Here is a 22,389-nt window from a genome sequence, read left to right as displayed (position 1 = left end):
CGCAGTCTGCCGTAATGTGTAAAAAAGGGGACGCTGTCTGCCGTAATGTGTAAAAAGGGGGACTAGCTGCCGTAATGTGTAAAAAGGGGGACTGTCTGCCGTAATGTATAAAAAGGGGACGCTGTCTGCCGTAATGTGTAAAAAGGGGGACTGGCTGCCGTAATGTGTAAAAGGGGGCTCTACCTGCTGTAGTGGCGCTACTGTGCAGCGTAATTTGAATAATGGAGACTACTGTGCACTGCAGTATGAATTATTATTTCACACCCGTTCCCCATGAAGCCACGCCCCTATATATTTTTCACGCGCTTACGGCACGCACTGCCCCTATCTTGCGTAGCGCTAAAATGCCTAGTTACAGCACTGCATATACCATGGATGGGGAACCTTCGGCCCTCCAGCTGTTGTTGAACTACACATCCCAGCATGCCCTGCAATAGTTTTAGCATGGCCAAATAGCAAAACTGTAGCAAGGCATGCTGGTATGTGTTGTTGAAAAGCAGCTGGAGAGCCGAAGGTTCCCCATCCCTGGCATATACTATCATACCTCCCAACATGACCCTCTCCAGGAGGGACAGAATGCTCTGCTCCTGGACTTTTCTCTTAATGTATGATTGCTATCACCTGTGCTGTAACACCTTTCTTATCCATTCACCTGGTGCCGGCAATCACAAATGTATAATATGTTTATCAAAAAATTTATATTTTTCCATTTAATCTAATGTCAGTTCAAAGAAAGAAATGACATGCTTGGTTGTTTTTGTTCTAGAGCACAGGTTCTCAAACTCGGTCCTCAGGACCCCACACGGTGCATGTTTTGCAGGCCTCCTCACAGAATCACAAGTAACATAATTAGCTCCACCTGTGTACCTTTTAAAATATGTCAGTGAGTAATTAATACACCTGTGCACTTACTGGGTTACCTGCAAAACATGCACTGTGTGGGGTCCTGAGGACCGAGTTTGAGAACCAGTGTTCTAGAGAAATAACAATCTTTACTGAGCAGAAAAAAATTTTGTTGTGTAAAATCCACACCCACTCTGCTTCCTGTTTTACAAAGCTCTTACATGCATGCATACCGTAGTCACTAGAATTCCTTTGATAAGGACGCAGTATATTTCCCTGGGTGGATATTTCAAGACTAAACCAGCGAGCAGTTCTCGAATAAATTAAAAGTAAGTTATATTTTTTATTTAGAATGTAACAATTAGCATGCCATTGCATTGTAAAGTGTTTATTTTCCTCTAGATCACAGGTTCTCAAACTCGATCCTCAGGACCCCACACGGTGCATGTTTTGCAGGTCTCCTCACAGAATCACAAGTGAAATAATTAGCTCCACCTGTGGACCTTTTAAAATGTGTCAGTGAGTAATTAATACACCTGTGCACTTGCTGGGTTACCTGCAAAACATGCACTGTGTGGGGTCCTGAGGACCGAGTTTGAGAACCCCTGCTCTAGATCATCAATTAAAAAAAAAAAAGATGCAAAGCCTTACTGTTTAATGAATGTCACCTAAATAAGACTGAATACATTGTTTCTAATGATTAAAAACAGAAAGGATACCTAAATCAGACCAGTATTTCTTAGGCTGTATCCTGATTGCTGGTAGAGCTGCCACTGCACAAAATTGGAAATCCCTGTCTCTCCCGTCTATACATAAAATACTTTGTAAAATTCAGTATGCTTTTCAAATGGAAACTCTAAGTATTCCATATTCTTTCTTTTCCACTAATGGCACGAATTTGTTACTGATATGGTGGGTGCTGCGGTGCTCCTAGGAGCCTTTCAGATGCCTTTGTTGTTCTAATTGTGCATATACCCTGAAGGTATATGCGCAATTGGAGAGATCCGTGCTTAATTTCTAATAAATCTGACTAGTTTGCATAGAAGTTAAGCACGGATCTCTCCGTGTGTATGCCCCATAGCGATAGCGATGCGCTGCCCCGCACGCCGCTATTTCCGGTTCTGGCACAATCTAGTTACATCGCTCACTTCACTGCTGGGTGAGGTGAGCGTGTCCTCCCCCCCCCTGCTGCTCAACACACATCGCGATATGTGCTGAGGGTGGGGAGAGATGTGTGCTAAGCGTTCTGTGAAAGATCACTCAGCACATATCTCCCCGCATATACCCCCCTTCACTTTCCATGTCACATCAAATGTATCTTCGTGTGCTACTTTTGGAATGTATCTCACTTTTCATTGTTATATTTGCCAACTGTGATGTATGATTCCCTCCCCCCCCCCCCCACCGGACTTTTATTTCTATTTCCTTTTTGTTCCCCTTCCGCCCCCCCCCCCCCATGTTTACAGAATATTTTAAAACATTTAATGATAAAAACAGAAAGGATGCCTGCTTTGATAAGTGAACCCTTTGGTTCAATTTTGTTTTGTAAATTAAAATAATATTAAAAAAAGAATGTAATAAAATTACTGTGCAAAGAAAGGCCTTCGAATCTTTAAAAATGCCTGATAATATACACTATGTAGACAAAAGTGATTGGACACTGACAGCAAGTAGATCAATAACATTTTATTGATGTCAGTACTTTGTAGGTCCACCCCGGACAGTGATTACTGCAGACTCTTCTTAGCAAACTGTCCAGAAGTTCCTGGACAACAGCAGGCGGTATGTTTTGCCATACTGCCTTAAGTACAGTGACCAACTGCAACACTGGAGAAGGTCAAGTCGGCCTAGAACGCACCCGTCACTCTAGTTCATCCCAAAGGTTTTCAATGGGGTTCAGATCTGGCCTCTGAGCTGGCCAGTCCATATGGGTTACCGAATCTTCTGTATGCCAGTCCAGCTTCGCCCTGGAAACATGACCGTGCGCAGCCTACAATGATCCCCTTTTCAAACTCGTTTAGCTCCTTCCGGCAAGCCATTTTGTTAGCTAATGATCTAATCTGCTGCAGGAGCACACCATTTCGCTTGCACATGGGGGAGTCCAGTCACTTTTGTCTACATAGTGTAATAAGAATAGAAAAGATTTATATACTGGGTCTTTGGCGCTTTTGTACTTTTTCACTGCTGTAAACAACCCCAAGTTGGCAATTACTATAAGAAGTATTTCTACTTAGACCATACTTCTCAACATGACCCATTCCAGGAGGCAGGGCCGGCTCCAGGCATGTTCGACTGGAGCGGCCGAACAGGGTGCCGACTATTTAAGGGCGGCTGCCCATTTCAAATATGGTGCCGGCCATCAGCCAATCGGAGCTTGCGGACCGGCAGCAGCGGCTCCTGATTGGCTGCCAGGCCGCAAGCTCTGATTGGCTCAAGGACCAGCGGCGGCGCCATATTTGAGATGACCGGTGCCAGAGAGCAGCCGCAGCACAGCAGACATCGCGGTGGGTCACGCGTGAGTCCGGTGCGGGGGTTGAGGGCGGGATGGGTGTCCCTTGTCCCTGCTGCTGTAGCTCGATCTTGTCCCTGCTGCCTGCATGTAGCTGAGGTCCCAGACCTCAGCATTCAGCACACTGCGCACCGCCCATTCCTCGCCGCACTTGGATACAGTTATCTGGCACTGGGGTCATTTGTGTATCTGGCAGCACTGTGGGGGCATTTGTGTATCTGGCAGCACTGTGGGGGCATTTATGTATATGGCAGCACTGTGGGGGCAATTATGTATCTGGCAGCACTGGGGGGGGCATTTTTGTATCTAGCATCCACTGTGGGGGCATTTATGTATATGGCAGCACTGTGGGGGCATTTATGTCTCTGGTAGCACTGTGGGGGCATTTATGTATATGGCTGCACTGTGGGGGCATTTATGTATATGGCAGCACTGTGGGGGCATTTATGTATCTGGTAGCACTGGGGGGGCAGTTATGTATCTGGCAGTACTGGGGGGGGGGGCATTTTTGTATCTAGCATCCACTGTGGGGGCATTTATGTATCTGGCATCCACTGTGGGGGCATTTATGTATCTGGCATCCACTGTGGGGGCATTTTTGTATCTGGCAGCAGGGCCGGATTAAGCCCTTGGGGGGCCCAGGGCACACAAGACAGGGGGCCCACCCACCAGCAACCACCCCCCGCAGGGGGGAAAGCAGGATTCGGAAGGGGGGTTTCCTTTGAAGCACACAAGTGTGTGTGTGTGTGTGTGTGTGTGTACACACACACACACACACACACACACACACACACACACACACATTACATAGAACTCATGCACCCCCATACACACAAATACATACACACATACATATATACACGAATAGAACATATACACATATATACAGTATACACAGATAGAACACATACACACATAGATCACAAACTGTGCGTACACGTACACTTACATTAAAGCCTGCCCTGAGGAAAAGGGTGAGGATGCCGCAGCCAGGACATATTGCTGGGAGCCAGGGGCACAGTTCACCATTAGGCCCCGCCCCCACGGCAATAATGCCGTGAATCGCGGGTCGGCGGGGAGGGGGCGGAGCCAATATGACATGATTCTATAACAATTATCTTATATTACCTCCGTCCCCTCTGCTCCGACCCCCGAATCGCAGCATACCCCCGCACAAAGACCCCACGCTGCAGTGGGGAGAAGACTACCGGCTGCAAGGGAGGGAGGTTTCCGCGCTGCCAGCGGGTGTGTTATGTCCCGCTCGCGGCTGTGCGTGTGGCTCCCTCCCCCTCCTAATGGGCAGCTCGGATCAGGGATTGATACAGGCAGCAATCTCCAGCCTCCACTGCAGCCAGGAGAGCTGCTGCTGGTGGCGGAGGCAGGAGAGGGGACAGCAGCACCAGAGCGGGGCAGTGCAGCTTTGGCTGGGGGCCCCTTATGACAGGGGGGTCAGGGGTACTGACCCCCTGGGCCCCCCCTTAATCCGGCTCTGTCTGGCAGCACTGTTGGGGCATTTTTGTATCTGGCAGCACTGTTGGGGCATTTATGTATCTTGCAGCACTGTGGGGGCATTTATGTATCTGGCAGCACTGTTGGGGCATTTTTGTATCTGGCAGCACTGTGGTGGCATTTATGTATATGGCAGCACTGTGGTGGCATTTATGTATCTGGTAGCACTGTAGGGGCAATTATGTATCTGGTAGCACTGTGGGGGTATTTATGTATCTGGTAGCACTGTGGGGGCATTTATGTATCTGGATGCACTGTGGGGGGCATTTGTGTATCTGGCAGCACTGTGGGGGCATTTGTGTATCTGGCAGCACTGTGGAGGCAGTTATGTATCTGGCAGCACTGGGGGGCATTTTTGTACCTAGCATCCACTGTGGGGGCATTTATGTATCTGGTAGCACTGTGGGGGCATTTATGTATCTTGCAGCACTGTGGGGGGCATTTATGTATCTGGTAGCACTGTGGGGGCATTTATGTATCTGGTAACACTGTGGAGGCAATTGTGCATCTGGCAGCACTGTGGGGGCATTTATGTATCTGGCATCCACTGTGGGGGCATTTATGTATCTGGCATCTGCTGTGGGGGCATATAATGTGTATCTGGCAGCACTGTGGGGGCATTTATGTATCTGGCAGCACTGTTGGGGCATTTATGTATCTGGAAGCACTGCTGGGGGCATATAATGTGTAACTGGCAGTACTGTGGGGGTATTTATATATCTGGCAGCACTGTGGGGGCATTTATGTATCTGTCATCCACTGTGGGGGCATTTATGTATCTGACATCCACTGTGGGGGCATTTATATATCTTGCATCCACTGTGGGATCATTTTATGTACCTGGCAGCACTGTGGGGGCATTTATGTATCTGGCAGCACTGTGGGGGCATTTGTGTATCTGGCATCTACTGTGGGGGCATGTATGTATCTGGCATCCACTGTGGGGGCATGTATGTATGTATGTATCTGGCAGCACTGTGGAGCATTTATGTATCTGACAGCACTGTGGGGGCAATTATGTATCTGGTAGCACTGTGGGGGCATTTATGTATCTGGCAGCACTGTGGTGGCATTTATGTATCTGGCAGCACTGTGGGGGCATTTGTGTATCTGGCATCCACTGTGGGGGCATGTATGTATCTGGCATCTACTGTGGGGGCATTTATGTATCTGGCAGCACTGTGGGGGCATTTATGTATCTGGCAGTACTGCTGGGGGCATATAATGTGTATCTGAGAGCGCTGTGAGGGCATATAATGTGTATCTGGCAGCACTGTGGGGGCATTTATGTATCTGGCAGCACTGTGGGGGCATTTATGTATCTGGCATCCAATGTGGGGACATTTATATATCTTGCATCCACTGTGGGAGCATTTATGTATCTGGCAGCACTGTGGGGGCATGTATGTATCTGGCATCCACTGTGGGGGCATGTATGTATCTGGCATCCACTGTGGGGGCATGTATGTATCTGGCAGCACTGCTGGGGGCATATAATGTGTATCTGAGAGCGCTGTGGGGGCATATAATGTGTATCTGGCAGCACTGTGGGGGCATTTATGTATCTGGCATCCAATGTGGGGGCATTTATGTATCTGACATCCACTGTGTGGGCATTTATATATCTGGCATCCACTGTGGGGGCATTTATGTATCTGGTAGCACTGTGGGGGCATTTATGTATTTGGCATAACTGCTGGGGGCATGTAATGTGTAACTGGCAGCACTGTAGGGGCATATCATGTGTATCTGGCAGCACTGTGGGGGTATTTATGTATCTGGCAGCACTGTGGGGGCAATTATGTATCTGGTAGCACTGTGGGGGCATTTATGTATCTGGCAGCACTGTGGGGGCATTTATGTATCTGGCAGCACTGCTGGGGGCATATAATGTGTATCTGAGAGCGCTGTGGGGGCATATAACGCGTATCTGGCAGCACTGTGGGGGCATTTATGTATCTGGCAGCACTGTGGGGGCATTTGTGTATCTGGCATCCACTGTGGGGGCATGTATGTATCTGGCATCCACTGTGGGGGCATGTATGTATCTGGCATCTACTGTGGGGGCATTTATGTATCTGGCAGCACTGTGGGGGCATTTATGTATCTGGCAGCACTGCTGGGGGCATATAATGTGTATCTTAGCGCTGTGGGGGCATATAATGTGTATCTGGCATCCAATGTGGGGGCATTTATGTATCTGGCAGCACTGTGGGGGCAATTATGTATCTGGTAGCACTGTGGGGGCATTTATGTATCTGGCATAACTGCTGGGGGCATGTAATGTGTAACTGGCAGCACTGTAGAGGCATATCATGTGTGTCTGGCAGTACTGTAGGGGTATTTATGTATCTGGCAGCACTGTGGGAGCATTTGTGTATCTGGCAGCACTGTGGGGGCATTTATGTATCTGACATCCACTGTGGGGGCATTTATATATCTTGCATCCACTGTGGGGGCATTTATGTATCTGGCAGCACTGTGGGGGCATTTGTGTATCTGGCAGCACTGTGGGGGCATTTATGTATCTGACATCCACTGTGGGGGCATTTATATATCTTGCATCCACTGTGGGGGCATTTATGTATCTGGCAGCACTGTGGGGGCATTTGTGTATCTGGCATCCACTGTGGGGGCATGTATGTATCTGGCATCTACTGTGGGGGCATGTATGTATCTGGCATCTACTGTGGGGGCATTTATGTATCTGGCAGCACTGTGGGGGCATTTATGTATCTGGCAGTACTGCTGGTGTAATACTCAATTGGTGTTAGTACTGGTAAGTATAGGTCAATTTCTGGTAGTTTCTTAATATAATACTCAGTTGATGTTAGTAATGGTAAGTATAGGTAATTTTCCGGTAGTTTCTTAATATTTAATCAGTTTTACCTTGAATTTCTGCTTTCCCTCTGCAGGTCCTGACAGCTATCACCGGGATAAAGGATTGTTATGTACAGATATAGGCTGCAACCAATAAAATTCACTCAGGATCAATGACATACCATTGTACAACGTTGAAGAAGTTTTATTAGACAGGAACCCGGAACACAGTGGCTCGGTCACTTCACTCTGCTTCCACCACCTAAACACTGGTTAGTATGGTATACCTTCTATTAACGAACTATGATAACATTATATCAAACTGATGCAATTACAATATTTGAGTCACAACAGTAGTTAAATATTACACCTAGCAGTACTGCAGTTCAAGTTCTCTAGACCACCCACAGTTCAGCTGAATTTTCATACGTTGGTGCACATATTGAAAGTTATAACCTATGCCCTAGTTCAGTGTGACCTTTCCTGCATTCATTCTCCCTTGATCCGCTGGGAAGAAATAACATAGTATATGAGGCTCAGGCGAAAAGTGCTATACTTGCTGAAATTGATTTAATTGTAAATATGGGAGCTTAACTCTAGAAGTGTTTCTCTCTGTATCGGTTACTTTTGGTTTTACTTAAGGGATAGCTTTGAACAAAATGATCCTGAACTCTCTACCCTGTCCGGCCTTTGGACGCCATGGAGTTCTGACTGAGCCACTGTAGACAGCTGTCTCTCTGTTTCAATGTCTATCAATGTATCTGTTCCTCTACTCTTACTATTCTCCTCATCAAAATGTTTTAGGCTGAGTGGCAGGAGTTAGGGTAGAGGCTTCTGTATTATAATTGCACTCCTCACCTCCTGAGGTAAAATGGGGAGGAGTGCCAGCAGGGGACTCTGACTGCTGGAAAGATACTAAACTTTCCTTTGTGATGTCTGTCACTGGGTTAGTAATCCTTTGAGCTAAATACCTTGACTCGGTGAGGTAACAGCGTCTGGTTGCTAAGGGAGGTGCCGTTCCGTCCCTCTGCCTGCCTTGCTGTCGGCTGACTGGACAAGTCTTGCTATGGCCGCCCCGTCCTCGTACCTCACGAAGACGCCGCCTCCTCTCTGTCCTTCAGTGCGATGGACCACTTGTCTTTAAGCTGACCTCCTTGTCTCTCAGCGTCACGGCTGCCTCAACAAGAACTGCCGGCTCTCTGCTGCACACTGCTCCGCTTACTATGCCGGGATCCCGTTCTTTTTTAAAGGCGGTAAACTTCCGACCCGTCGCTTAGTTCAGCGCTCCTCAGCCTCTCCTCCGTCACCCCCTCGAGCCTGTTCTGACTCCTTTTTATATCCTCTCTGCTCTCTTCCCCGTATGTGTCCTGCCAACAGCGCGGGACACACCGTCCGACCAAGTTCTCTTTCTCCAAGGTCCACATGACCCCCATTTCACCCTTTCTCCCCATTACCATTGTTACTACAGCCTGCCATTTTTATAAGTGATACCAACATTGTATTAAAGTCTCAAGTCCCCAGTACTGGGTATCACATACCTCCCCGGTAATTTGATGCATATCCTTATGCATCATTACATCCGATATAGCTTCTTGACCATATTTTTGACTCTTAAAAAAAAAAACATGTAATTGCACTTTAACCAAAACATGACATTCTATTTGCTTCAAAAATTACATCCCTTTAGCTATGTCTTATACTTTTGCATCTACAAATTCACTTTATCTAACCACATTTATCAATTTAACTTTAGCAAGAATACTTTTATGATTGATATCGAAGAGGTAATTTCCCTTTTGTGCTCCTTTCGGAGCGTCTCAATAAAGGAACCTCTGTGTCAACAGGACCTGGAACATTTTCGGTTAGCGGTGCAATAACCCCTGATGTGCTAGTTTCTCCGAATGTGCCAAAGATTGGCCAACACAAACTCATCATCATGTCCGGGTATGAATTTAAGTCTGAAGTTGTCTCTAGCGGTGGGACATCTCGGCTCTCTGGCTCTGGCCAGATAGGGCATAGTTTCAATTGATTTCTATGTACTAGACTCGATCGACTTCCATCCTCTAACTGGATACGGTATACAGCAATATCGGGATTTGGTATGTCTATTACCCTATATGGACGAGGCTCCCATCGGTAATCTAATTTGCTTTGCCGTCGATTGGTCTTTCTGAGTACTCTACATCCTATGGGCAAGGGTTCAGCCTGGGCCTTTACATTGTAGTTAAGCTCTTGCCGTTTTTGCACCATTCCTCTATGTTGCTTGACCAGGTCTTGAGCCACCTTTAGTCGACGTTGGTGTTCGGATACCCAATCGGTTTCTATAAACGATTCAGAAGTAACCTCCACATTTAGACTCGCATCTACTGGTAGTCTTCCTTGTCTACCGAATAATAAATAATATGGCGTATATAAAGTTGAACTATGGACGGTATTATTATAGATGAACATGAGCTCTGTCAACATCAATGGCAAGTCTTGTCGTTGCTGTTCGGGAAGAATCCTTAACATTTGCAGGAGTGTCTGGTTCGTCCGTTCACACAGGCCATTTCCTTGGGGATGATATGGGGTAGTTTTAATCTTCTTACATCCATAGAGGAGGCATAGTTCTTGGAAAAGTTTGGATGTGAACGCTGGCCCTTGATCAGTCAGAATCTTATCTGGAAATCCATAGGGTCTCACGAAAGCCCTCCAAAAAATCTCTGCTGTGGTCTTTGCTGTCATATTTTTCACTGGTAGGGCCACTGCGAATTTCGTGTAATGGTCAACTATCATAATGGCATATTCATATCCCAGTTTACTCTTCTCCAGCTTTACATGGTCAATTGTGACTAACTCCAAGGGTTGGTGGCTAACTATTGGATGGAGTGGAGCTCTCTCGTGGGCCAGTGGTGTCCTTCGGAGATTACAGTCAGGACAGTGCTGACACCATTCTTCAACGCTTTGACGCAATCCAACCCAATAAACCCTTTGTCTAAGATTCATTTCTGTCTTTTGACTCCCAAAATGTCCAGACCGATTGTGATAGGCATTTAACAGAATTGGTGCTTTTGTCATAGGAATGAGCACTTGGGTCATGGTTAGGTGAGTTTTGGGATTCGTACTTTTCCGAATTATTACATTCCGATGGATTTCTAAACTGTCCCGTTGTCTCCATAATTTCACCAATTCTGGTGCTGCAGCTTGCCGTTCAACTTTTAGATAGGCCTTTTTTATGCAAAAGCAACTTTTTCAATTGCTGGAAAGTAGGATACTCCTCTTGCCACCCTTGCCATTCACTCTGATCCTCTTCCTCGATGGGCCGTGCAGATTCGCTTCTCTGAATAAGGGTATTATGATTATGTTTAATCACCAGTTGTCGGGTCATTTGAAAAGGAGGCATTTCCACCGTTTCTAACTTATCCTCTACGTCCGACTCCTCCCGGTCGGCAAGGCGAGATAACGCGTCCGCGTTACTATTATTCTGTCCAGGCCGATATTGAATGGTAAATTTATAGTTGGACAGTCGGGCATACCATCGCTGCTCTAATGCTCCCATCTTGGCAGTAGCTAAATGTGCCAGAGGATTGCAGTCAGTATACGCTACAAACGGAGTAACAGCCAGATAGTCTCTGAATTTCTCGGTGATGGCCCACACTAGTGCTAGGAATTCTAATTTAAAAGCGCTATAATTAGCATCATTACGTTCCGTTTTCCGCAGGCCTCGGCTGGCATATGCTATGACTTTTTCTTTACCATCTTGTAATTGGGCAAGTACGGCACCGAGCCCTTGTTGACTAGCGTCAGTTTGCAGGATAAAAGGTTTACTGTAATCTGGGTACGCTAGGAGTGGTGATTGGGTCAAGAGTTCCTTTAGATGTTCAAAAGCGGCTTGTTGCCTTGAAGGCCATGCAATCGGTAGACGTTTGCTCTGGCTGACTTGCGGTATGTCCCGAAGTAACTCATGTAATGGAGCAGCTATTTTAGCAAAATGTTTCACAAAACGCCTATAATAACCCACGAATCCCAGGAATCTTCTTACATCCTTGACCGTCTGGGGTATTGGCCATTCTTGGACGACTCTAATCTTTTCGGGATCTGGAGCTACTCCCTCGGAACTCACTAAATGTCCCAAGTAATGAACCTGTGGTTTTAATAAGTGACACTTGACTGGATTTACTTTCAGTCCGTAATGGGCTAGTTGTTGCAGAACTTCTTGTAGATGTTGTAAGTGGTCTGAATAAGACTTAGAAAAGATAATGATATCGTCTAAGTATAATAAGATCATTTCAAAGTTCTTATGACCCAAACAATGTTCCATCATTCTTTGGAAAGTTGCAGGGGCATTACATAATCCAAAGGGCATTCGTTTAAATTCATAGAGTCCCATGGGTGTGGTAAAAGCCGTTTTTTCTTGGTCTTCAGGCGCCACCATAATCTGCCAGTATCCACTCGTTAGATCTAACATGGAGAAAGATTTCAAGGCCTCTAACGACTCTTCTATTCTGGGAAGTGGATAAGCGTCCCGGTGAGTGATCTGATTTAGCTTCCTGTAATCAAGGCAAAACCGTAACTGACCGTTTTTCTTTTTGACTAGTACCATCGGAGCAGCCCAGGGGCTATGGCTTTCCTGGATGACACCAGTGACCTTCATATCCTCTAACGTTTGTCGAACTGGCTGATATAGAGCCGGGGCTACAGGGCGATGTCTTTCTCGTATAGGCATAGCATTCCCTGTTATGATATGATGTTTTACGGTCGTAACTGTGCCGAAATCCAATGGGCTTTGGCTAAAAGTCTGTGGATTCCCCTTTACCACTTGTAACACTCACTCTTTTTGTTCTAAAGGGGTGTCCTCACTTCCAATTTGGATACCCTTCCACCATTCGTTCTTTACATCCTCTTCTGTGCTGGTAACATCATCACTTTGTCGATGAACCCGGGTCTGGGCATGCAGTACGTCCTGAAAAGTGACCCACGTGAGTTTGGCAATCTGTCTTTGACGATACAACTTAATCCGGTGGTTGTGAGGGTTCATGATCTGAATTGGCACTCGTCCGTTCTTAATATGCACTAAACAATGGGCCACCACAATTCCATCTTCTTCATTCCCTTCGCAAGGTTCAACCAGGGCCTCATAACTTTTTCCCCTCGGGCCACAGCGAGCCTTGCCCCAAACTACTACTTCTGAATTGGGAGGCAACTTGATGGGTTTACCATCTGTAATCCTTACTTTACCCAAGGAACCTCCACACTGTATAAATGCCCGTTTACTTTGAAGGGTCTTGATGGTCTTTTGCATAGTATTCCTATCAGGAGACAACTGATCAGCTAGGGACTGCTTAAGGATCGCAATTAGCTCATCCGGGCAACTTTGCAGAATATTCATCCCTAAGATTATTGGGATCGCATTAGGGTCACTAGTATGGGTAATCAGACATCCTTGCCGAGGTAATTCCGTGTCTCCGATTTTTACATTAGCCTCCCAATAGCCCACACATGAGATGCTTAATCCGTTACTGGCTATTAACTGTAACCAGGCTGGTGAAGGGGACACCATTTGCTGTTTTCCCCAATATTGAATAAAGGTGGAATGTTGAATGGTGGTTATTTGTGATCCGGTATCCACCATAGCTGTAATCTCTATTCCATTAATAACAATCCGGATATGCGGACATTGTCCCACGTACTGGGCCCACCATTCTTCAGACTTTGGACCTATTCGGGTGTCTCCCCCCGAGGCTCGGCCCCCAACCTCGGGACATTGGAGTTTAAAGCCTCCGTCGGTTCACAGTTTCGTTCGATATGTCCCGGTCGTTGACATCGCCGACAAATCGGACGTCCTTGAGGATCAAACTGATCGGTACTTCTTCTGCCGCTTGTTGGCGGCGGAGTCCACCAATCGCTCCTGGTTCTCCGGCGTTCCCTGGACCACCGATTTTCATTGGGAACGGAGGCCTGTTTCCTAGTAAAATTCAGAATTTCTTTACTCATCTCGGTCATGCCCATTACGAGCTCTTTCATTTGGCTCTGTAGAGTTCGGGTTGGGTCCATTGTAGGTGTCTGGAAATTCTGACTCCCAATGTCAGTTGTTCTCTTGTTCTGTACTGGATGAAGAGAGCTGTCTTCATCCTTCCAGATAACCTGGCATCTCCGGAAAACTGACCTCTTGGGTTACCTCGGTCCCAACTACTTTGATCGCGGCCTCTTTAAAATCTAAGAAGGACTGATCAGGTTTCTGCATTCTGAGTAGTCTGAGTTGAGCTCTTACGCCTTCTCTATTTGCCCCTTCAATCAATTGGGATACTAGAGTCTCATCACTATTTTCCATTTCACTCTCATCCACTGTTCGGATCGCTTTTAAAGCTTCCTGCAGGCTTAACGCAAAATCTCGAAGTGTTTCACCCAGGCGCTGTTTCCTAGCATAAAATCTCATCTTTAGTTCTGAAATGGTTTGCAGCTCGAATGTAGTAGCTAATCGCTGTAGTATCTGTTCAATGGTCTTCCTCTCCCCAGCGGGCCATGAAATAACCTCACGCTGTGCGGATCCTTTCAATTGTCCGATAAGAATCTCAACCTTTTGTTGTTCGTTTAAGGGGTAGAGGCGAAACATTGACTTCATCTTATTCTTGAAATCAGTCAATGTATTCCCTTCGGAATTAAGTCTATCTCCATAGTAGGTGGGAAGCCACGGGGCCCCGAAATAGTAGGGTAACGTTATTGGATTTATTTGAGCCATACTAGGGGTTCCCGAGGTGGACTGGCTGGATTCTCCGCTAGCGGAGGGAGTGGACTTCTCCTGTTCCTTGGACATATTCTTAGTGTGTACTCTTCCTCGCGTTGGGTGACTTATCCTGTTCGTGACGCCACTTAAAATTATCGTAATATAATACTCAATTGGTGTTAGTACTGGTAAGTATAGGTCAATTTCCGGCAGTTTCTTAATATAATACTCAGTTGATGTTAGTAATGGTAAGTATAGGTAATTTTCCGGTAGTTTCTTAATATTTAATCAGTTTTACCTTGAATTTCTGCTTTCCCTCTGCAGGTCCTGACAGCTATCACCGGGATAAAGGATTGTTATGTACAGATATAGGCTGCAACCAATAAAATTCACTCAGGATCAATGACATACCATTGTACAACGTTGAAGAAGTTTTATTAGACAGGAACCCGGAACACAGTGGCTCGGTCACTTCATTCTGCTTCCACCACCTAAACACTGGTTAGTATGGTATACCTTCTATTAACGAACTATGATAACATTATATCAAACTGATGCAATTACAATATTTGAGTCACAACAGTAGTTAAATATTACACCTAGCAGTACTGCAGTTCAAGTTCTCTAGACCACCCACAGTTCAGCTGAATTTTCATACGTTGGTGCACATATTGAAAGTTATAACCTATGCCCTAGTTCAGTGTGACCTTTCCTGCATTAATTCTCCCTTGATCCGCTGGGAAGAAATAACATAGTATATGAGGCTCAGGCGAAAAGTGCTATACTTGCTGAAATTGATTTAATTGTAAATATGGGAGCTTAACTCTAGAAGTGTTTCTCTCTGTAATGGTTACTTTTGGTTTTACTGAAGGGATAGCTTTGAACAAAATGATCCTGAACTCTCTACCCTGTCCGGCCTTTGGACGCCATGGAGTTCTGACTGAACCACTGTAGACAGCTGTCTCTCTGTTTCAATGTCTATCAATGTATCTGTTCCTCTACTCTTACTATTCTCCTCATCAAAATGTTTTAGGCTGAGTGGCAGGAGTTAGGGTAGAGGCTTCTGTATTATAATTGCACTCCTCACCTCCTGAGGTAAAATGGAGAGGAGTGCCAGCAGGGGACTCTGACTGCTGGAAAGATACTAAACTTTCCTTTGTGATGTCTGTCACTGAGTTAGTAATCCTTTGAGCTAAATACCTTGACTCGGTGAGGTAACAGCGTCTGGTTGCTAAGGGAGGTGCCGTTCCGTCCCTCTGCCTGCCTTGCTGTCGGCTGACTGGACAAGTCTTGCTATGGCCGCCCTGTCCTCGTACCTCACGAAGACGCCGCCTCCTCTCTGTCCTTCAGTGCGATGGACCACTTGTCTTTAAGCTGACCTCCTTGTCTCTCAGCGTCACGGCTGCCTCAACAAGAACTGCCGGCTCTCTGCTGCACACTGCTCCGCTTACTATGCCGGGATCCCGTTCTTTTTCAAAGGCGGTAAACTTCCGACCCGTCGCTTAGTTCAGCGCTCCTCGGCCTCTCCTCCGTCACCCCCCTCGAGCCTGTTCTGACTCCTTTTTATATCCTCTCTGCTCTCTTCCCCGTATGTGTCCCGCCAACAGCGCGGGGACACACCGTCCGACCAAGTTCTCTTTCTCCAAGGTCCACATGACCCCCATTTCACCCTTTCTCCCCATTACCATTGTTACTACAGCCTGCCATTTTAATAAGTGATACCAACATTGTATTAAAGTCTCAAGTCCCCAGTACTGGGTATCACACTCGGGGCATATAATGTGTATCTGAGAGCGCTGTGGGGGCATATAATGTGTATCTGGCAGCACTGTGGGGGCATTTATGTATCTGGCAGCACTGTGGGGGCATTTATGTATCTGGCATCCAATGTGGGGACATTTATATATCTGACAGCACTGTGGGGGCATTTGTGCATCTGGCAGCACTGTGGGAGCATTTATGTATATGGCAGCACTGTGGGGGTATTTGTGTATCTGGCATGCTACTGCTGGGGGCATATGTGTATCTGCCACTGCACTATTGGGGGCGTATGTATATCTGGCACTCTACTGGAACGTTTTGTGTATTTAACACTATACTGGGGACATTATATGTAAGGAACACTACTGTGGGAGTTATATATAAGCTGCTAATTGTGTGTGTGTGTGTGTGTGTGTGTGTGTGTGTGTGTGTGTGTGTGTGTGTGTGTGAAAATTAAATATATATTTAGAGTTTTATAATATAAAGTTGCAAGGCCACTCCCACTTTCTCGGGAGGTAGGGGGCGCTTCAAAATTTCTCGCTCAGGGTGCTAGTAGATCTGGAGCCGGCACTGCCAGGAGGGACAAAAATATTTTATTCCTGGACTACCATCTTAAATTATGGTTGTCGTAACCTGTGTTGAAATCAATAAACTAGTTCAAAACAGATTATTGCAATCATAAATTAATTATGAAGTCCATGAACAGAACATTTTGTCCCTCGTGGAATGGGTCCTTGTTGGAGGTGTGTTTTAAAAACCCAGGAAAATTATTAAGTTGTGTTACTTTAGGGCCGATTATCAACATCCGCATCAGATGTTCTGTGATAATATCGGCCAAATCTGCAATGCAATAATTTATTATATTGCATGGATACAGGGACAAAGCTGGCGAGAAAGCTCTGTCCCTGCGATGCCACTCCGCAATCAAATAAGGTTATTTTTTACGAAACACATCCATATTATGTGCTGCGCATGCATGGCTGCCCAACATTGCCGCCGCGGTGACACCCCCCCCCCCCCGCACTGCACACACACACAACCCCCCCCCCCCCCATCCCTGATCATACCGCTACATGGGGATCGGTGACTGGAGCTCTGGTCATTGGGTCTCCCTGCTGCTGTGACCTCCGGTGCTGTAAAGTGACCAACCCGCACCGGAGCACCAATCACCGATCCCTGGGTAGGTGAGTATGATTTTTTTTTTTTTTTGACTGAACAGCCTGTGTGTCCATCGGACACACATAGCTGATCACACTGGCTGGGTCCCCACACAGCTTTCTCTACCTAGGGTTAGAGAAAACTGTGCAGGGGTACACGATTCGCAGTGAAAGCTGGCGTAATTATCATCGGCCTCGCAGTAGTATTTAAAAAAAAAAAATGTTTGTTTTTTTTGTAGGAAATTCGTCAAGTAAAATGCGATCTGTTTTTTCATGCTCTAAAATCTCTTTAATACATTCAGGTGATACTAAAATAACGTGAAAAGGGTGTGAAAACAGAGAACACCTTTTTACACATTTAGTTAAAAAATTGTTATTAAGCATGCCTGTAAGTGCTTTTGGGCTTTGGTAAAAGCCGGCTAAGAGTTCCAGGGGTTATGAAGGGGTATGGGACTCAGGGTCGACCCTTTTGCATGTCAACCTTGTTCATGTCGACCTAATGGTCATGTCGACACTGTCGACCAATGGGTGTCAACCCAAGTGGTGTCGACCCAGAGTCCGGATACCTTATGAAGTAAGGGTGGGGTCCCTTCATTATACCCATTCTGGATCTTCAAGGTCTCTAGCCTAAAGGTGTGTACACACAGTGAGATAAATCTGTAAGATTTTGACTATATAGTCAAAATCTTATGAAAAGTTAGTGCATATCTCAAGGTGTTAGGCAGCTTGCGATACAGGTTCGATCCCGATGCACGCTCCCGTGGGGTCGGTATCGTAAGGCTGGATAGACTGTGCAGGCAAGTCACTCTTGACTGTCTAGTGTACTCAGGGGCGGTTTGGGAACAAAAAGCGGCCCTGGAAAAATTTGTACTAGTGGCCCCACATGGGCAGCACCAGAGGTGTAAGGTCTAGCCATGGGCCATGGCAGCAGCACCCTCCCCCCAAGACTTTCCAGATAGTGGGCATGTCCAGCATCAAGGGGAAAGTTAAAAGGAAATAAACTTAAATATTATGAGCACATTATATGATACACCTTCAGAATTTAGGAAACTATACCATTCTTTAGAAATATATATTTTCTTGCTTATTACATAAACCGTATCCCAATCACTATTCACTCAATCTTATATGTCAGCCAAGCAGGCAGACAGAGCATACACTAGATCATCTGCAATCACAGGCTAAGTGGCAAAGTAATATTCATATATGCAAATAATTTAGCATCTTATTCATTATGTCTATAAAAAGGACAAAACAGGCCCCACGGGTGCGCCGGCCCACCGGGAATCTTCCCTGTAAACCCTATGGCCAATCCACCTCTGACTGTACTATCTAGTACAAAGTATAGTCAAAACTGGCACTTAGACAAAATCGCACATGGGGGGTAATTCCAAGTTGATCGCAGCAGGAATTTGTTAGCAGTTGGGCAAAACCATGTGCACTGCAGGGGAGGCAGATTTAACATGTGCAGAGAGAGTTAGATTTGGGTGGGTTATTTTGTTTCTGTGCAGGGTAAATACTGGCTGCTTTATTTTTACACTGCAAATTAGATTGCAGATTGAACACACCACACCCAAATCTAACTCTCTCTGCACATGTTAAATCTGCCTTCCCTGCAGTGCACATGGTTTTGCCCAACTGCTAAATATTTCCTGCTGCGATCAGCTTGGAATTACGCCCATAGACAAAATCTCAAGCACAGATAGTCAAAATCTGTACTATCTGGGCTCTGGGGGAGTTCAAGGGAAATCTAATAGTCAAAATCGTACATAGGCCCTCATTCCGATTTGTTCGCTCGCTAGCTGCTTTTGGCAGCATTGCAAACGCTAGGCCGCCGCCCTCTGGGATTGTATCTTAGTTTAGCAGAATAGCGAACAAAAGATTAGCAGAACTGCTACTAAATAATTATTTGCAGTTTCTGAGTAGCTCCAGACCTACTCCTAGATTGCGATCAGCTCAGTCCGTTTAGTTCCTGGTTTGACGTCACAAACACGCCCTGCGTTCGGCCAGCCAGTCCCCTGTTTCTCCAGACACTCCCGCGTTTTTCCTTGGCACGCCTGCGTTTTTTAGCACACTCACGGAAAATGCTCAGTTACCACCCAGAAACGCCCCTTTCCTGTCAATCACTCACCGATCAGCAGTGCGACTGAAAAGTGCCACAGGATCAACAGCAAAACTGCTAAATTTTTAGTTAAATAACTAAGTGCATGCGCCCTGCGTACCATGCGCATTTAGCAACAAAACGCAATGAGCGAACAACTCTGAATGACCACCATAGCACGGATTTTGGCCCTGGTTCCGACAATGTCCATCCAACTTTTTTAAAAGTTGGATTGACATTGTCAGAACCGGGGAGATGAGACGGGGGAGCGGGGACACGGCGAGCATGTGACTGAGACCACCACTTAGAGCATGTGACGGAGACCACCATGGAGAGCATGTGACGGAGACCACCACGGAGATGAGCGGGGACGGGTGAGTAGTGGCAGCAGAACGGCAGTGGCAGCAGCAGCACGGATGGCCACCGGCGTTCAGAGGACCCAGCCGCCAGATGTGACTGCATGGGGTTTGAGCGTCCTCTGCCGCTCCAGAGATGTCGACAGTCTGATTTGGCCGCTCATTGAATACTGACCTGTCGGGTCCTTTCCGTCGGAATGGACCCGACAGGTTTTGAATACACCCCTATGAATACAATGTTAATAGCTAAGGATTAGGGTTGAAATAAAATCAAAGGAAATTAATAGTTGCACTGCAGAGCAGCAACTCCAAATAAGCCTATCTTACACTAAGAAATATTAGGACCTGCTGGTCATACCCATACCTCCCAACCTTGCATTTTCATAAAGAGGGACACACGCGCGGCAAAGCATGTCCTAAGAAAAGGGGATGTGGCTTCGCAGGAGGACCCACGATCGCTAGCCAAGCCCCCATTTTCGTCACTGAGGGGGATATGCCCAGCGCTCTGTGAGCCGCTGGCATGCCCCCTCTCCCTCTGACTCCAGTGAATAGACGCTGTGCGCATGCGCACAGCGTCTATTCATCGCTGCTCTGCTAAGCAGGGCAGCGCGTGCAGGCGCCTCCCAACTGCCCCCCCCCACCCCACCGCGGGACACTGCGGCCTGCGGGTGGGACAGCGGGACAGTCCCCAAAAAACAGGACTGTCCCGCGAAAATGCATACCCCCCTCCCCCTCCTTCCTGATTGGGTAACACACCCCTGTAGTATATTTATGAGGTACACCAGAGAGTCTGAGTATAAGGGAAAATACCATATTTTTTCACCTAAATCTAGTCCACAAGCAGAGATATGTTCTACTTATCCGTGATCTACAAATTTGCAAGAATTTCTGTTGACTATTGTGAATACATTCTTTTGTGCATATTACTGAATGTGCTCTATAATTCTATAATAAGTTATTTTTTTTTGTGTGAAGTACCACATTAATTCTGGTAAAAAAATAGTAATGCATTAGAGCATTGTTTGTCAATGCAAAAAAGACCATCAACAATGTCCCCTAAAATACAGTCCATAATGAAAAGTGGTGTGGGATGGAATCGTCCTTGGGCCCTCCTACCCACCCTTATGTTGTATATTAAAAAGGACCTGCACAGTTTAACAAAAGAAACACTCCAGCAATAGGAAATTAAAGAGGTGGTGTTGGTAGTGCTCCTATTTCTGCTGCGGGGTACACTGGGCTCCACAAGGAATAACATCGGGGTGTAGAGTAGGATCTTGATCCGAGGCACCAACAGGCTAAAAGCTTTGACTGTTCCCAGAATGCTTAGCGCCACCTCCTCTATAACCCCGCCTCCGTGCACAGGAGCTCAGTTTTGTAGTTGGTGCCATGCAGTGCAGGCATACAACAGGTAGGGCTGCTTCAGCAGCCCTCAGAAGAGCTTTTTTTTAAGTGAAATCTGAAGACTTCAAGGGCTGCAGCAGAGACACTGTGTTTGTTAGATGTCAATCAGACATCTCCTGCTGCAGCTCCATCGCCTCCCCCAGCAGCGCTGTATACTCCCGCGCCCTGGTTGCCGGGTACTTACAGCGGAGGCTCCGGTTTGCTCATGTCAGTCACACACCCCGCTGCAGCTCTCCAGGATCGCGTGGCCGCACTTTGGGAGGAGGTAAGAGGGTCCCCCAGGCGGGACCCACTGGAAACCACGATCCGGCGCGGCCGGTGGGAGGTGGGCGGTGCGCGCTGGTGTGTACACTGTGGTAGTACAGGGGCCCCACTCAGGGGCAAACGCAGGATTTGCAAGAGGGGGTTTCCAGAGAGAGGTGGAGCCAAGTACGGGGGTGGAGACTGAGGTGACCCAGTATTTGCTGGGTCTGTTAAACTAGTGTAGATAGACCTACATGAGAAGATAGATAGATAGATAGATAGATACCAAATGTATTTTATAATAGTCATAGAGCAATCTCCAGTCTAAAGATGTATTAAAAATTCACCACTGTATGGAAAATGACAATGTTAGGTGGTACACCTTAAGGGGGTTAACTAAAAGCCAGACTAATATATATAGTTGCCCGTGATGCGTTCGCATGGGGCTGTAAGTGGCGGCATCCCATTCCATTGCACGCTTCCGCTACAAACACAGTCTAATGAGCGGGGGGAGCTGTAGCACATAATAGGCAGCTGTGTGTATATAAAGGGAGCCAGCACAGGGTAATAAATGTGAGCTCCCGCTACCCATTACGTGCGTAGCGGGAAGGCGACAGTACGTTCTATGACAGACTATGGGGGAAAAGCTGCGGGCTGCTGCGCTATGTTGCGATGAGTATGCATCACAGCAACACCACGATGTGCAGCCTCCTGCAGCAAGGATGTTAGAGGACACATTTGTGTATATAAAATATATATATGCGCCAGTAGGTGTCCAGCACTCCTGCAACACGTGCACCATGCCCTGGTGCCCCGATTCTCACATATAGACCTCCAAATGGTATCTGGCACCCAGGGACAAATAAAGCAGTCTACAGACCATGATGTAACCGTTTGATCTGTAGCCTGCTTTATTTGTCCATGAGTGCCAGATACCATTTTTCACACACACACATACATATATATATATATATATACACACTGTA

At 46.6% G+C, this 22,389-nt stretch overlaps 1 protein-coding gene across 3 annotated transcripts in view; it reads left to right on the top strand.

Moving 5' to 3' along the window:
- Positions 1-1,067: 1,067 nt before the first annotated feature.
- Positions 1,068-22,389, top strand: part of LOC134927223 (sterile alpha motif domain-containing protein 9-like) — a 73,469-nt gene continuing 52,147 nt past the window's right edge. For all 3 annotated transcript variants that reach the window (XR_010177580.1, XM_063921388.1, XM_063921387.1), the window contains exons 1-3: positions 1,068-1,172; positions 7,777-7,953; positions 14,709-14,885. The gene's annotated coding sequence lies outside the window, so the exon portion shown is untranslated. The remainder of the gene's footprint in view (positions 1,173-7,776; positions 7,954-14,708; positions 14,886-22,389) is intronic.

This window comes from Pseudophryne corroboree, chromosome 5, assembly GCF_028390025.1.
Source record: "Pseudophryne corroboree isolate aPseCor3 chromosome 5, aPseCor3.hap2, whole genome shotgun sequence".
Lineage (NCBI taxonomy): Eukaryota > Metazoa > Chordata > Amphibia > Anura > Myobatrachidae > Pseudophryne > Pseudophryne corroboree.
This window is presented reverse-complemented; position numbering and strand designations above follow the sequence as displayed.